Genomic DNA, 16,448 nt, shown 5'->3' with positions numbered 1-16,448 from the left:
GTGGACCTCAGCCAAAAGCCTTCGGTCGGAGGCCAAGAGAGACCTGGGAAAAAAGACTTCTCCTTGGAAATAAACAGAAGACTGGCAGCGTCGGGATGACAGCGCCACCAGTGGACGCCTGGTCGCAGTGCAACTGCGTGCTTCTCTTTCACAGAGTCCCTCTCGATTTTCCCGGCTGGAAAACCCGTAAAAACCCCCAACTCTCAGTCCTTTACTCCGCAGGTCCACGACCACATGCGGTTAAAAACTGAATTGGGATCTGGTGTGAGAGCAGGTGCTTATGAATATTCATCATCGTGAGACTACTCATTCCAGTATATGTGGAATCCCAGTTATTTGCAATAAGTCGGAATCAAAGTTAGGTTCCAGGCCTGCCTGCTTATGAATATTCATGAGTGCAGTGGTGGAGTATGAGCTGGAACTCTCTGTCAGTGATTGGGAAGGAACCTCAAATATTTCTGTTCATATATATATATATATATATATATATATATGCATTGTATAGCCCAGGTGGAGATAACTACTGGTCATGGTGTAAAATGACTTTGAAATCAGCATTTTAGCCTGTTTCAGAGAATGTTTGAAACCCTTTTGAAATGCACCCTACCAACCTAACTAGCAGCCAGTGCATTTCGTCTGAAATGAAGACATGTTTGGAACAGTGTCCCAGTGAAAAGCAGTGTGCGCTGAGAAACAATGTCATGACAGACGTGCTGTAATTTTATTTATTTATTTTTGGCATCGGTATAACCCAGGTGTATACAGGAAGTGCCTCTAAACTTAGGAAGTAGTCTAAAATAGCCTAAAATAGCCATATTCTAGCATGCATACGCCACATTAAAAAGCATGCAGCCTTCTGTTCTAATGACCTCTTCTGAACTGAGCTCAGTGTTTTTCCACTGCATGACTGAAACACTGTCTGAGTAATGAGCCCCTGTTCCCTCTCTCTCTCTGTAGCCCCTATACTGTCCTGTACACCTGGTATACACTATGTGTGCTTTGAACAGCCATACATATATACTGCATGTTCATCGCTTATGGCTGCATGCATTTTATTGTTTGTATATTGTATATAGTGCACACATTTCACACCTGTTGCATTGTATGCACTTGATATACTGGTAAGAAGACAGAAGGTGTTTTTCTGTTACTCTTGGGTGTAAAATATGAGCGGTCAATTTTCCTCTCAGTCAGTTATAAAATCTCAGACCTTCAAAATGGGTGTTCTTTCTTTTTAAGTAATGAAACTTTCTTATTAAATAAAAGTTTATTTAATAAGAAAATAAGAAAGGGACAAGTCCTGCATTACTTAAAGCTTTTTCCAGATAAAACATCAAAATCGTGAAATACTGGAGTCAGTCTTATCACAGCACTGCAAAAAAAAATGCACTAAAGTAACAATAAAAATGCATTACATTTGCATAGCACATTTCACTACAGGATCTCAAAGCACTTTACTGTGGGAGGTGGGGGGGTGCTCACTTCAACAACAAAGCATAGAAGGACGGAGCATTGCCAATGAACATGACTTTGCTAAAATGCCGTCAGCTAATTTAATAACATATACATCTTTTAAAAAGTAAGGTATTGTCTGCCTAGGTTATGGAATTATAACAAAGTAAATACTGCATAAATAAATAAATAAATAAATAAATAAATAAATAAATAAATAAATACATTTTTGTTGTTAAGTATTTTTATGGTGTTTATCAGATTAGCTGGAGTTTTATCATACAGTATATCATAGTTGTTAATAATAATAATAATAATAATAATATGCATGGTTATTTACAGCTGTGCTACATTGTCCAATGAGATGATTCTAGAAAGAAATTGAATCTGAAAAACATTGTGGGGCAAAGCTTCTTTACTGTACAATGCCACAGAGTAGAGCAGCCAGTAAACTACATGAACTGTGTTTGTCTCCTACTTTTTCAATAGAAAACAGCCTTTTCACTTAACCCACTAAGTCACTTTCCACACAAGCTCTGGTGATCTAAAATTGTCACTCAGTGATTCATTAGCAAAACAGCGTTTTGTGTGTCCTGCTGTATTCTACATTCTAGCATCGGTCAGACCAGTCCCCACCCCTTCTCTCAGAAAGAGCAGATGCAGTGCAAGCTGGAGAGGGCTGAGCAGAAACAACAATATTTATAGCATTACAAATGCACTCCATGAAGCCATATTTTGATGCTGCGCACCTCTCTATGCCTCTGTGCTTTTAGAAATGTGGCACATCACCTCAATGCAGAGAACAGACAGAAAAAAAGTAGTGTGAGAGAGAGAAAAGGAAGGAAAGGTGGAAGAGCAAGAGAGAGCCAAAGACAAAGAGAAAGTAAAATAAGAGAGAGGGAAAATAAAGAGAGAAAGAGGGAGAGAAAAAATATACAGAGAAAGAAAGCAATAGATTGAGACAGAGAGAGAGTGTGAGAGAGAGAGAGAGAGAGAGAGAGAGAGAAGAGAGAGGGAGAACAGCGCACAGAGAAACAGTTTCTCTGACACCGTCCCAAACTCTGTGAACTTGGCAAATTATTTGAAAGCTGAGCCTTAAAGAAGCTTGCCGCGGGATGGCTTAGAGAGTGGAGAGCCTGTTCCCACAGAGAGAGGAGGAGCCCCACTGGGTCCACAGGGCTGCTGCAGACACCTGGCCCGTTGTTAGCGGTCAGGGTTGGCAAGGCAACATAGTTCAAAGGCTTTGTCTAGGATCTTCATGCAAGGAATCTTGGCCCTGGCAATCATGTGCAACTCTGTGTGTGTGTGTGTGTGTGTGCATGCTTTTGTGTGTGCTTGTGTATGTATGTGAGCATAATTTTGAAGTAGCACAATGTATTAATAGCCCCTATACAACATGTTGCTACAATTTGATACAATTCTAAATAAAAAGTTTGCACAGGTTGAATGTTTTACTTTGTGAGTAGCTATAAAGTATTCCTTGATTATAATGGATGGACAATCTGCTTAACCATCACTGTTTCCAGCAGGTCTCCTAACGACCCTTGTTACCTGATGATTTCCAAAAGTATTCATTATTTCTAGTGCATATACCTTCCTAGACTGGACCTGGATTCTGTTGATCCAAACATGTGTGAACCTAGCTGTCATTCCTGCTGCTGAAGTGGCATATGTAGAAAATACATAGAAATTAACTATATTATAAAGATTTTGCAGCTCAATTTATTGCCATATAAACAAATATATTATTAAATTATATTGTATATTGATATATATTATATTTTTAAAAATCACATTTACCATATACTGCAGTATATTCAATTTTCAGTGAGTTTCTAAAGGAGCTAATGCTAAAATAAAGAAGTGGTGGTGCAGCAGGGGCATTCCTAATCATTTGTCATCCAGTTGGGTTATCTCTCAGACTGCACAGCATAAATTACACTGCTAATCAATGATGTCCTTCGTTAAGTTTCTCTGCGCCTCGCTGTCTGTGTCTATTTGGCAGCTGTCCATTTCCAGAAATCCTCTGTTTTTGACCTCTACAATTTACATTACATTTCATTGCAATTTGACTAACACAGATTGCATTTTACAAACTCGCTCACGATCACAATGGCAACATCTTGGCTGGGACTCAAACAGACAATCTTTGAGTTACAAGCCCACTTCCCTAACCATTATGCTAAACCACTCCACCTTGATGCGGTCATATAAAAATGTCCTCACTGCACCACTGACTTGGTCCTATAGACCCTGAGAAGCTGGAGGACTGGGAATGGGAGAGGTACTATAAGCAGACCTGGTGTCAAGTAATTATTTAAAATACTTCTGTAAAATTTGAAAATACTTTTACAGATACATTGAGCACCATGATGTTTGGGACAAAGCCATATCTTTTTCTTGATTTAGCCCTGTACTCCATAATTTCTGATTTATAATCAAACCATTCATATGTGGTTAAAGCGAATTTGCAATGAATCATGAAAGTAACCAAACAGTACAAATATAGAATTGAAATTTTATTCTGAGCATTTATGAAGAGAAATGTTTCCTTTAGGATTGCTTACAGCCTTCAGGAAACTTCCAGGCATCTAAAAGTTAACAATATTTTGAGTAATTATTTGACCAAGGTCTGACTGTAACTGTCCTGTACCCTTTTTCCTGTTGTAGGGGTCAAGGTGACCGGGAGACTAGGCACATCCTAAAATGGGCACCATTCTTTTTTTCAAGATTACTGAACTTAAAAATAAATGTAAAACAACACCACAAAGTACACATTGCGTTGTTAGACTATGAGTCTGGAGTTCTTGTGGTCTTTGTGGTTTTGAGTCAAGCTTTAAAAATCCTCCCTCAGGACTGAAATGTGCAGATGCCTGAATTGATCACATTATTTAATTTCCTGTTTCCTCTATGAGTCGGCACCTTCCGATGCTCCATTTTGTATCGCCTGATGAGCTCCTCCCAATGCCTCCCCAAACTTCGACTGTACCTGTGGCTTTTCACCAGTGATGGGAGTATGTGGTATCAGGACAACACGAAATGGGTCGAGTTACAATTAACTTTCAATTACTGCCTTGTTCAAACCAATCAAAAGGTGTTGCCCTTCACAATAAAACATTATGTTTGGTTCAAATCAATGAGTTACATGATGTTTGTGCTGGCTGATTTTGGCTTAATGCATGAGGCATGCCTCCAGAAGTTTTAAATGATATATGCTGTATTGTATCACGTATTTCCGTGCTATTTCACTAATAGTAAAGCTGAGTGCTACAAGCAGCCCTGAGGGTGTCTGTTAGGCAAATTAAACTATTGGACAATAACAAACTCATTTCCTATATGTTTAATATGCAGAACTGCCATTCAGGGTGAGGGTGGGGGCTGGGGGAGAGGCAGCAGGTCCTGCTTTGGTTCCCGCTGTGCGCTGACTAATCTCAGATATGTAAAGCAATTTTAACTGCAGCAATATTAGTGTGCCCTCACACAAAAGAAACCCAGCCCCCCTTCCCCTCCCAACTTTAACAGCAGGAGAGGGAGGGGGGGGGGGTGTAAGAAAATCCCTCTGTTCAGCTTGTACAGTCATCTTGTGGTCACTGTAAATTTCAAACCTTTGTCACACACACACAATGTCAAATAAGTTTTGTTTCTGTTTCTGGCAATGTTGGGGGAGGGGGGTGGGGTTGAGGGAAGGCGAGGGTACAGGAAAGGAGAGAGAGATGGGGGTACGGAGAGCAAGTGGGGTGGAGGCATTGAAAGGGTAAGGCCATCAAGTTAAACCGGGTGAAAGTGGGAGGAGAGAAGCATAGAAAAAAAGGGGTGAGTGTAAAATGAAAGAGGCCCTTCTGAGCAAGGGGCCAGAGAAAGGAGGGAAGGAGGCGGAGGAATGAGGGGACGAGAGATGGAATGAGAAAAAAGCAATCGAGGAGATGAAGACAAGATTTGGCGGGAGAGAGAAGGGTAGAGAGAGGCAATACAAAATGGCTACATCACCTCATGGCGCACTAGCAGCAAACAGTCTCAATCAAGATATTTTTTTAAGCGAAAACAGAGTATTTTCAGGTCTTGTGTGCTTGCCAACTAAATAAATTAATAAGTAATACTACCCACACACGGATTAACTGCAGTGTTTCATAATCTCCCTTAATGGTACTGTGTTTGAACTGTGCTAAATATGCTGTCTCATGCTATAAGGTCTGTTAACAGATGAAATGTACTTTTGAGACTGCTTGTTTATTGATGTTGAGTTCACTTAATGAAGTGACATACAATGCGTGTGTACGGTGTCCCATTATAAATGAATTATTTAATTAAACTGATAATTTCAATTAAAAGCATAACGACACAAATGCTAGCAATCCTCGAAAGCATATCAAATATTATCACAACCAAATTCTAGCAACTACCAGAATAATTCAATCATATTAATCAGCCAACAGATGTCCCTAATTATTCCATATTTACAATCTTACAATCACATTTACAGCAAAAAATGAAATAGTTGAATTTTTTAACCAACATTTTCTTTGATCGTAATACTTTTTTCAGAAATTTATATTCTTAACTCAAAGAGCTACTATATACTAAACTTCAGTTTACAATTTTTCTCATGGAAAAATGGGGAAATATTTCTTAATTAAATAATTTAACACTTCACAATAATGTCACATGAATTGCATTAACAATTGTAGTTGTTAACATGAATTAATGATGTACAAATACATGATTTAAGCATGAAATTAACTTTTAATTATAGTAGTGAACTCACACAGTAACTGAGAAAAACATAAGATACTTAACTTTTTTATTCCAATATGAAGTGGCATTAATTATTGTAGTTGTTAACATTAATTAATGACATATAAATACTGTACACTAACAAAAATGTACTGAATAATTTTTCAGTAGTTTATGCCAATTCATGTGACCTTATTGTGAAGTGTTATCAATATTTCTAGGGCAACGCATTATCTTTGTTGAAAAGATGTTCTGACATTTTATCAATCACCATATGATAACATAAATTTCATTATCATTTAACTCTTTGACCATTGTAATATTTATTTTTCTCTAATTCGGAGAATCAGTAATTGCCTTATGGCACAGTGTTAAATTAACTCTGACAGCATGCATTTTACTCTGACAGTGTACACTATGATCCCTGTTGGACTCGTATAACCTCTGCTAAAGTCATATGAAGGCAAATTTTTTTTCTGTGAGCCAACTATCATTTTCCACTCTAAGATCTTACTATAGAAGCACTAGTATCAATTTGAGGAGAGACGTATCTCTCACTAATAGCAACTGATCCATGGTAAGCAGCTAGGAGGTACTTAGGTGGGGTAACCTACGGAATGTTAGCCAAATTAAGTGCACCCGGCTGAAGACATTTATGTGCACCACTGCCAACCTCCAATCATAGTCATCTAACGACAAAGCACAGGCTTTTAACCGGTAGCGTTTAGACAATTAGGGATAAAGCTACACTTGAGGTGAGAGCCTTTATTGGCTGGGCCAGCGGGGAACCTAACACATTATTAAGCCTTTTATGGGTATAAGGTTGAGTTACATAGCATTATGATGCGGTACAGCTTAGCTCCCTTGCTTTCCACGTCCTTTAGTGCCTTACTCTAGGTTTATGAGAAGTAACTTTTGCACTACCTGCTGACAGAGTGGTTTCAAAATCTTGGGAGATGTGCAGTCAGAACATCTGGTTGTGTGTGACATTTTACAAAGAGCATCTGGTTGTGTGACATTCTTCCCAGTGTAAGACAGGCAGAGAAAGAGAGAGTGTGTGAGAGAGAGACAGGGACAGAGACAGAGAGATTCTACATATTCCATGTCATTTAGAACATAGCAGAGTATTGTGGGAACATTTATTTCATTATACTGATGAGTATGCATGCAAGCACGCTACAGCCGGCCGCTGATTTATGGCGGTTGCCGCTACAGCGTTTTGCGTGCCTGCGGTGTGAAGGCACAGGCGTGGCCAACAGCCCTTCAGATATTCCACTTATCTCCATGGCGACCCAGTGAAAGGGAAAGCCCGCGGGGTGCCATACGCGAGGCCCCGGCTGTTGGAAAAAAAAAAACTCCCCAGCGCTCCGATTGTTTATGTAGTTCTACCCAGTTTGATCTGAATAACTTGTAATGCGAGCGTGCGCACGGCTGTCAGAAACTTCCTGGACCGCGGCTCGTGCGCCGCGATGTTATCAAGCCACGGTAATTACGGGGGCATAAATCACGAGCGCGGTCCGCTGCGAAACGAGCGGCGGGGCCCTCTCCCCTCGCTCCCCACACTGTCGTAGGTCGCTGAGAGACTGAAGTGGATGCTGCGATGTCTTTTTTTTCCACGTTTGATGAAAACCAGCTGGGGTACATATGGCACTTGATTGTCAGACTTCTGTAAAATGTTATGGGGTGTAGTGTGCATGTTTTGAGTTTGGATGCCAGCTCACTGTACTGAAACATCATCTCCAATTGTGACTGTGCCGCAATATGGGATAGACTTTATGCATTTTTTCGTACACATCATGAATTTACTTTCCAGTGCGCTGAAGCTTAGCGAACATTTTTTTGTAATGGCAGCACTGAATGTAAACTGCAATTATAAAATACATGAAAGAAATCATATTTTGTGGCCATATTGGGAATACATGTCTGCGGTCCAGGAGCCAAGAAGAAGCCTGTGCTCATGTACAGTTAATGTCTGATACATGTGCCAAATTCCAGATGGATATGTGAAGGCTGGGAAAAGCTATTGGCACACTGTATGCAAAATACTCATCGGGCATAACCATGGATCTGGGGTAAAGGAATGGATTTTATAAACATCCAGGAACCATGGCAATTAAAAAAAAAAATTACATTTAGTCAAATCTGGTCATTCTGTTAGGGGTTAGGAAAACAACAAGACATACTTGCAAAATTGTTCAAAAATATTAGAATTATTCCATATTAAAATATACAAGATTTTAAAGCTCGTCTCACTGTTTCCAGTGTTTCACAGTCTTCATTTCACCTGTTTGACCAGAGGAGTCGCTCTCGTGCTGTGACCCACGAACAACCGTGCTGACTGAAACCCTCCTTCCCTGGGTGATGGCACTGCCCTGCGAATGACTGGCAGCACCACGGTAACAGGCAGGGTTCGGTGCCCAACCACAGGGTGTGTCACTACACTCACAACTGAAACCAGAGTAACAGAACACAAGACTCAACAGCTGCTTTATGATTGGCATTATATAGTCTTATAATATGCGATTAAATGCTTTTCATCGTGAGTGTCATCACCAAAAAGGAAAACATTACATTACAGAAGACAGCGTTTACTTGCTGTGCATGGTGTTTTCAATCAACTTTGCCTTTACTCAACAAAGCCTCAATACACTGACAGTACACAAAGAGATGTACAAGCTTTCTAGCTTACAGAATCTTTATTACAATATTAAAAGGCAATAAAGTTATGTTTCGCAGTATGGCTCTTTTCTGGAGGCCTAAATGTCACCCACCTAAATGTCACATTGGTATGAGTGTGTGAGTAAATGGAGAGTCAATGGTGTGTGCCTTGCGATAGACTGGCGACCTGTCCAGGGTGTATTCCTGCCTCTCGCCCAAAGCATGCGGGGCTAGGCTCCAGCACCCCCCGTGACCCTGACCAGGATATATATATATAGATAATGGATTGATGGAGGGTTAATGCACAATCGTAAAGAATTTAAACTTTTATTTCAACCCTGGATAATTATAACCTGGAAGGCAGTACTTAGCATGCCTTCTTTGACAGAATATCCTTGTATAAAAACTGAAATGGTTGACAGGTAAGGCAAGAACTCAAGGATGAAACAGAGAGAATGAATCAAACCAAAAAAATAAAACAGGCTTTATTTAAAAGTGAGATATAATAAATACAGAGAACAGGCCTAAAAATAATATATAGAGGAGAGCATTAGGAAATTAATGTATTCCCATGTTCCCACTGGACTGGAGAGCAGAGTGCAGCTTTCATTCATACCCAATTTCCCTGATTTATCTGTTTTGTGTTGCTCCATTTTACCCCTGCACGACAGACTCAATTAGCTCCTCCAAAACAAGATTATGTGCTTTTATGTGCCACTTGAGAGCTGGCCTGTGCGCTGTAGATGAGGGTGAATGAGCAAGACCGTGGGGTCTCCTCTCTGTGGAAATTCCCCATTCTCTGAAGGGCCTGTGTCTCTGCCGTCCTGTCGCTGCTGAATGAAGAGTGCACCCTCGTGAAACAAAACATGGGTGGAGCTACGTATGCTGTCCGTGACTCGCTGATTTGAACCAATCATTTTGTTTTACCACAGAGGGCAAACTCTTTTGATTGGTTCAAATAAGTCCGTGAATGTTCGGTCATTGTGGCAACACCCATTACCCTTACAAAACTGCAATATACTGCAGTATATTGTGGACTTCAATAAACTATTATGATAAACATACATCAGCACAATGTATTAAATAAATACTTGTGCATGTAAATTACATATATAAATGAAAGTGGAAAATTTTTTCACATTTAGTAATATACCGTGTTCAGGGTACTGGTTTATGAAACCTTACTCTCCAACATCACTATCTCATAAATCAGCCTCTTTCAGCTCACCCATACTCACACATGCTGTCACAATGTCTGACACATTAACACATTTACACTCACGCTGCAGTTCACATTCTCACATACATGTACTCACATATGTGCATGCGTGCGAGTGCATGGACACACACATACACACACACACACACACACTGGCACGCATGCACAAGCTCCATCATGCTAACTATACACACGCCTACACTCACTAAGAGCAGGGTGTTTTTCTAAATCAGTATTCCACCGTATGTAAGTATTTTCCCGCTGTTGCATACAGATTTATGTATGACATATTAATAGACATCTTATAACATGTAACAATGTGGGAATTAGACTGATGGAATCTCTGACCATACTGTTAACCTGATGACATATGACACTATATGACAAACCGGTAATAGATGGGTGATTGAACAGGGATTGGACTCTTTCAACTGGCCATGGTCAGAGTCTCTGATCTGTGCTTATGACCTTATTCTGCTGACCATGGAAAGCAGGGGTGTCCAATCGTATCCAAAAAGCACTGGTGCAGGTTTAGGTTCATGTTTTAGCCCAGCACTAACGCACCTGATTCAGCTAACTTAACTAATCATGGTCTTAAATCAAGTGTTTTAGTGCTGAGCTACAACAAAAACCTGCAGCCACATCAGCCCTTTTCTGATGAGATTGGACACCCCTGATGTAAAGTCATGCTCTCAGTGATCGGTTGCCATAGTGAGCCAGTCTCGGTCCCCGCGATGGGCAGGGTCGCAGCCGTTGCCGAGGAGGGTGTCGGCGGGGCCCTTTGAAGCGAGCCCCGCCCCTGGACACGCCTGTCTGCCCAGCTCACGGCTCACAGGACAACATTGGGCCCCGGACCCCCTTTGAGAAAGGGCTGAGTTTAAAGGGAGGGACCCCCTGCCTCGGCACACTAAATAGAAAGAGGCTGTTCTCCTGATGGACTGGGACTGGACTGCCTGCCCTTGAACATGGCTGAAACCATCTGTCCCAGAGTCTGCATCTGCCATGGATCCCTTCAAAAAAAAAAGGGGGAATAAACATAATATTGAATCAATACCCAAACAAAAAATAGACAAATTTACAATCACAGATGCTTAAGGAAAAAATATCTATATCATTGTTGTCTTATAATTATGGACTTACTGATAGAAATTCTAAAATATCTTGATATTTTCAATATGCTTCATATTAAAATGATCTTCGCATGAATGTACCAATAATTTTATTAATTAAAAAATAATCTTATAATTCATTGTAGTGTTCAATATATATCCAATGCAAAATTTTAAATATTTTTCAGAGAGTTCTGAGATTTACTTTTTTTCATGATGGTCAAATGCCAGTTCTTTTGGTATTCACTGCTGACTTTTCATAAGACTGTATCTTCATATTTTGAATATTACAGAAACTGGCGTAGAGGGTCTCTTGCACCATAATTGATCCCACAAGGTCTTGTCTTCCCCCTGAAAAACAATAACATCCAAAAAAGTGTTTATTTTCATATTCATCTTCTGTATTTTGTTCTCAACAATAATTTAAGAAAAGTGGTAAATAATTCAAATTATGCTCATTGATGTTATGATGTTTAATTGTGTTTGAATTCATGACAGAATGCCTAAGATCCTCCTGAGCTGGTGTATAACCATACAGAGACAGACATCAGATCTGTGAAAGTGTTATCTATATTCCTTTTGCTTGTATCAATTTCTATAGTCCTGAAAGAACTCAGTTTTTAAATAGGATGCTTCACTAGAACTTGAAAATGTTATGCAGTAAAAAAAAAAAAAAAAGAGACTGAGGGTGAGCCAGGGAGAGTTGGAAGTATCCTCTTAGAGAGCCAGCTTCGCTTCCAACCGCAACACACCCCTGGTGACCCCCACCCCGCCAACCCCCCCACCCCCCCATGCCCCCCTTCAAATTTGACTTCTGCCCAGGTACAGAATGGGGTGGAGTGTAGAGTTTCCAGCAGACCTCACGGCTCTGATAATGCCGCCCGGGCTGGGTAAGGCATTGTTCTGTGTGTGAGAACCGGCTTCCTTTCTTAATAAGACCCAGAGACCCGCCCATCTTCCACCATCTTTCCTTGGACATAATAAGACCTCTCTTATAATCGGAGGAAGGAGGGACGAGAGGGAGAGAAAGAAAGTAGCACACGCTTAACACTTCAATAGACAGCCCCCCCAGCCTCCCTCCCTTACGACACGCACATATTCTCTCTTCCAGGACTGCTCCTGAATGGGGACATGGGAAGAGGTCTGATCAAAGACTGGTGCTGGGTACCACACACAGAGCCCACATGCCCCCCCCCCCACACCTGCCCCCTTCCCTCAGGCACAGCAAGCCACTGGTCCCCCCCACACCCCACTCTGTCCAAATGACCTCCTGCCCAGGTAAGGGGAAACAGTGTTCCAATTGCAGGTGAATATACAGAGCCAAAAAAAAACAACTGTGTCACACACAGTAAAATGTTCAGTGTTAAATCAACTCTCACACAGTACATATGGTCTCTACTAGACTCGAGTCATATGTATTCTGTTAGAGTTGAATTAACATTGGACATTTTACTGTGCACTACCCCTCTCACCAAAAATATAAAAAAGCCAAAAATGCCAGCTCGGCTAGGTGAGCGAATGTGCATTACCACCATAGGAATATGGTTATCTGTGGCACAGATCATGAATACTGAATTGTATTTTATCATTAATTTTTCTAGTGCACATCCATATGATGTGGAGATGTATTATGTGCCTGTATTGCACATCACACTGCCACCTGAAATTGTTGCTTAATACTCTGAGAGGTCTGAGTTTCCAGAAAAAGTCAAGCAATATAACATTATTCATAAACTTAATAAAGACTTTTAAAAATAAATACAGGCAATGAGGCAATGAGTCACATTTGTATGCTCACAAAATAGAAAATAATATTCTCTATATTCAGGATTCTCATTGGGGGGGGGGGGGTTGGGGGGCTGTGGGGTCTGATTCCCTAAATTAAAACTTGAATCCCCCCGAAGGCAGAAAAAACAAAAGGTTAAGTGGGGTTTCAAAATCATAACATGAACAAAATAATTTAAATAGTAAATATTCAAATGCCAGCCCTGCCTGCTGTCTGAAGGAAAACTGTATTACAATTTTGAACACCCCTGTCCTGGGTCATACTATTTTTTAACTGCTGAGATTGCCTGAGCGAGCTTGACTCACGCATTACATTAGATTACAACATTACTTGTTAAGAGAACGTACCACAGGGTTTTAATTACAGGGGAGCCGGGGGGAACTGAGCCCCCCCACCCCCCAAAATAGACCTGAATCCCCGGTCTGCAACCCTAACTCTATATATATACAGTATGTCCCCTGTGTGTGCTGTAGACACAGTACACAATGAAAGAAGTTTTAGCCTAGCACAACTTCAACGTCTGTCAATCAGGCAGTTAAGCACAAGGCAGTAATCAGCCAATGAGACCTAAAGGAAGCTACGTGTGTACACAGAGGACAGTAAAAGGCAGCATTACTGGAATGATCTGTCTGAAAATAACAGTAAGAGTGGATGATATGACAGCAGTGGCATGGCACATGTGCGTTGCAGACTGGAGACTGAGGCCAGCCCAGACAGCGCCAAGCTAATCAATAAATCACCCTCAAAACCCTGCCTGATTCATCCTCGACCCTCTCTACCTTTATAAAATATGAGCTCTGCATCAGCAAGCCGTTGACTCTGGCTCTTCTCGTGACACTCTCTGATCCTACCGCTAAGACAGTAAAGTAAAAAAAGAAAAAAAAAAAAACTGAAACAATGTGAATGACAATAGACTGTGCAGCAGCAAGCAAGGTTTTAGCGGGTACATCTGTTCTTAAGCGACCCCTGTCAGCTTAACCAACCTAAACAAAGGTGGAGGTGTCAGGACGAGAGAGCAGCACTGCTGGATTCACAGAAAGGCAATAGCTGCTTACTGTGAAAAGCTAAGCTGGTTCCTGGAAGAAGGTGGAGCTGCAATTGGAAACTGCACTTTCATTAAACGGCCCTCAAGACAAAATCTGGAGGGAACGATACAGAATGAAGATGGAATGTTATATTAATGTTATTTAGGAGGTGCTGTGAAATCATAACGGAGATGAAACCTAATTAGCTAAATAATTCATTGTACAGCTGTATTACGTTATATGGTCTTATGTCATAAAATAATTAATAAAACATTAGTGAGTGTTACTAGTGTTACTTACTGCCACTTGAAGTTCTACATGAATCTTATCTTCCCCTTTTAAAAAATCTTTCAACAAACAGTCAATATTAAGCATGCAGTACAGTCATTGGTCAGCAGAACATTAGCATTATCTTTTAACAAATTTGTGCAACCAAAACTTCTAGGGAGTACAAAGATCCAAGTCTGTAAAAACTGAAAAATAAAAAATAAGATAAAAAAGAAAAAAAAAAATCTGGATGAATTAAAACTGAAGAGTAAAGTCAACACCGAAGGTGAAGTATATAAAAAATGAACAAACAAATTACATTCAGAAAGAAATAAAACAATTATCTGTACTAGAAGCAAAATTCAACAAAATTCAAGATAGTGAAGAAGAAATCAAGAAAAGAAAAATGAAAAGAAGAATAGAATTTAATGTAATTACCACATAATATAATTAACTGTGAAGTTACATATTATTCCTAAAGTAAAGAAAGATTTAAATGAAAAACTTGAAATAAAGCATTAAGAAAAACAGGGAATGTGAACTTTGTATTTGTTTTATATTTGTACACTTATTTTTAAAAATTAGATTTAAAAAAATTCCTCCACCTTCTAAATAAATTATTGATTCATGGACATTGAAAATTTTGTTAAAGCGATATCCAAATCAGCTTGAAAGTGTGAAAATAATTGTGAAATAACTTTTAAGAGGGAAGAATAATTAGATCTGGCAGACCTCTCCCCGAAATATAATAAACTGTACTGCACAGACGGGAGAAACAACACGAAAATAGAAAATTTATGAAAAAATATATTCAATTTTGCCCTTCAAACTGCTTTACATGTCAGTACCTTTTTTTTTTTTTGTTTAACTAAATGTGATATTATATATCCATGCATAATAATGCAGACTTTAGCCATATTTGGATAAATTTCAGAATATTGTGCTGAATGATTCTTAAATGATTCTTATTAAAAAAATGTATTTGTCTTTAATCTGAAAAAAAAACATTAATTAGCATTTGCCTAGTTAGAATACACTTTATTTTTGAATCTAATAATGTAATAAAAGTTTTTTAAAAGTTTTTTTTGTAATATGTATCAAAGGAAATTGCATAGCTCGGCAGTAACAGTGTATGACTTAGCAGTGCCATGCTTCAAGCTGTTAAACTTCAGCAGTACAAAAAATGAAGAAAATAAAAAAGCGAAAACATCCTGGCTGAAAGCCTGGCTTTCATTATCTTGCTGCAACAATGCCAAGGCAAATTTAAAATCATAATATTTATCTTAAACTATAATAAAAGTGAAATATGGCTACTCCTTTTATTTAAAATGTAATAAAACAGAGGTGTTAAGTTCATTTCTAATAATGAAAATATTCTGTGAAAAGGCTTTAGTGTGGACTGTTCTAAATATTCACTGGACAAACATGTCAGACATTTAAAATGGTTTTGAATGGTTTAACAAAAATAATCAATTTCTTTAATTTAGCAAAATGTATCTTGTTTAGAGAGAATGAATGCACGTATTAATAAAGTTCCAGCCCGATGGTCCTTTATTATTTTTAAAAATATACATTTAGTGATTTATTATTATTATTATTAGTATTGTTATTATTATTGTTATTATTATTATTATTATTATTAATATTATTATTCAAAGTGCTACAAGTTCCATCCTGAAAGATCTATTGTTAGTTTTAGAATGAGCTATTCTTAGAGCAGAACAGTGGGAAAAACACTGAGATACCTGCGAGACACAGAAGGGAGTTCATTTAAAATGGAGGGCAGAGAAGCAGTGACATCACCAGCCTGAAGCAGGGGCTTTACTTAAGAAATGCAGGCCGTATTTTTAGCACATAATTCTAACACAAATGCAGAATCGCTCTCTCTCTCTCCCTCTATCTCTCTCTCTCTCTCTATCGCTCTCTCTCTTCCTCTATCTCTCTCTCTCTGTCTGCCTTTCTCAGACGCACATACAAACACACACACACACACGTACACAAATCAAAATAGAAACTAGAAAATAATTTCTGCGGAAAGCTAATTGTTCTGAAATAAATCTAGACAAGGATTTGCCAGTCTCCCTCCCAAAGAGAAAAAAATGAATAAAGAGAGTCATACATTTTACAATATTTATTGCGGGTAAACATCCCTGAGACCATTTCAGTGTACAGCTGAATCTTCAGAGACACAGAACAACCAC

Source organism: Anguilla rostrata, chromosome 9, assembly GCF_018555375.3.
Source record: "Anguilla rostrata isolate EN2019 chromosome 9, ASM1855537v3, whole genome shotgun sequence".
Classification (NCBI taxonomy): Eukaryota; Metazoa; Chordata; class Actinopteri; order Anguilliformes; family Anguillidae; genus Anguilla; species Anguilla rostrata.
The sequence above is the reverse complement of the archived record's forward strand: the minus strand, read 5'-3'. Positions refer to the sequence as shown.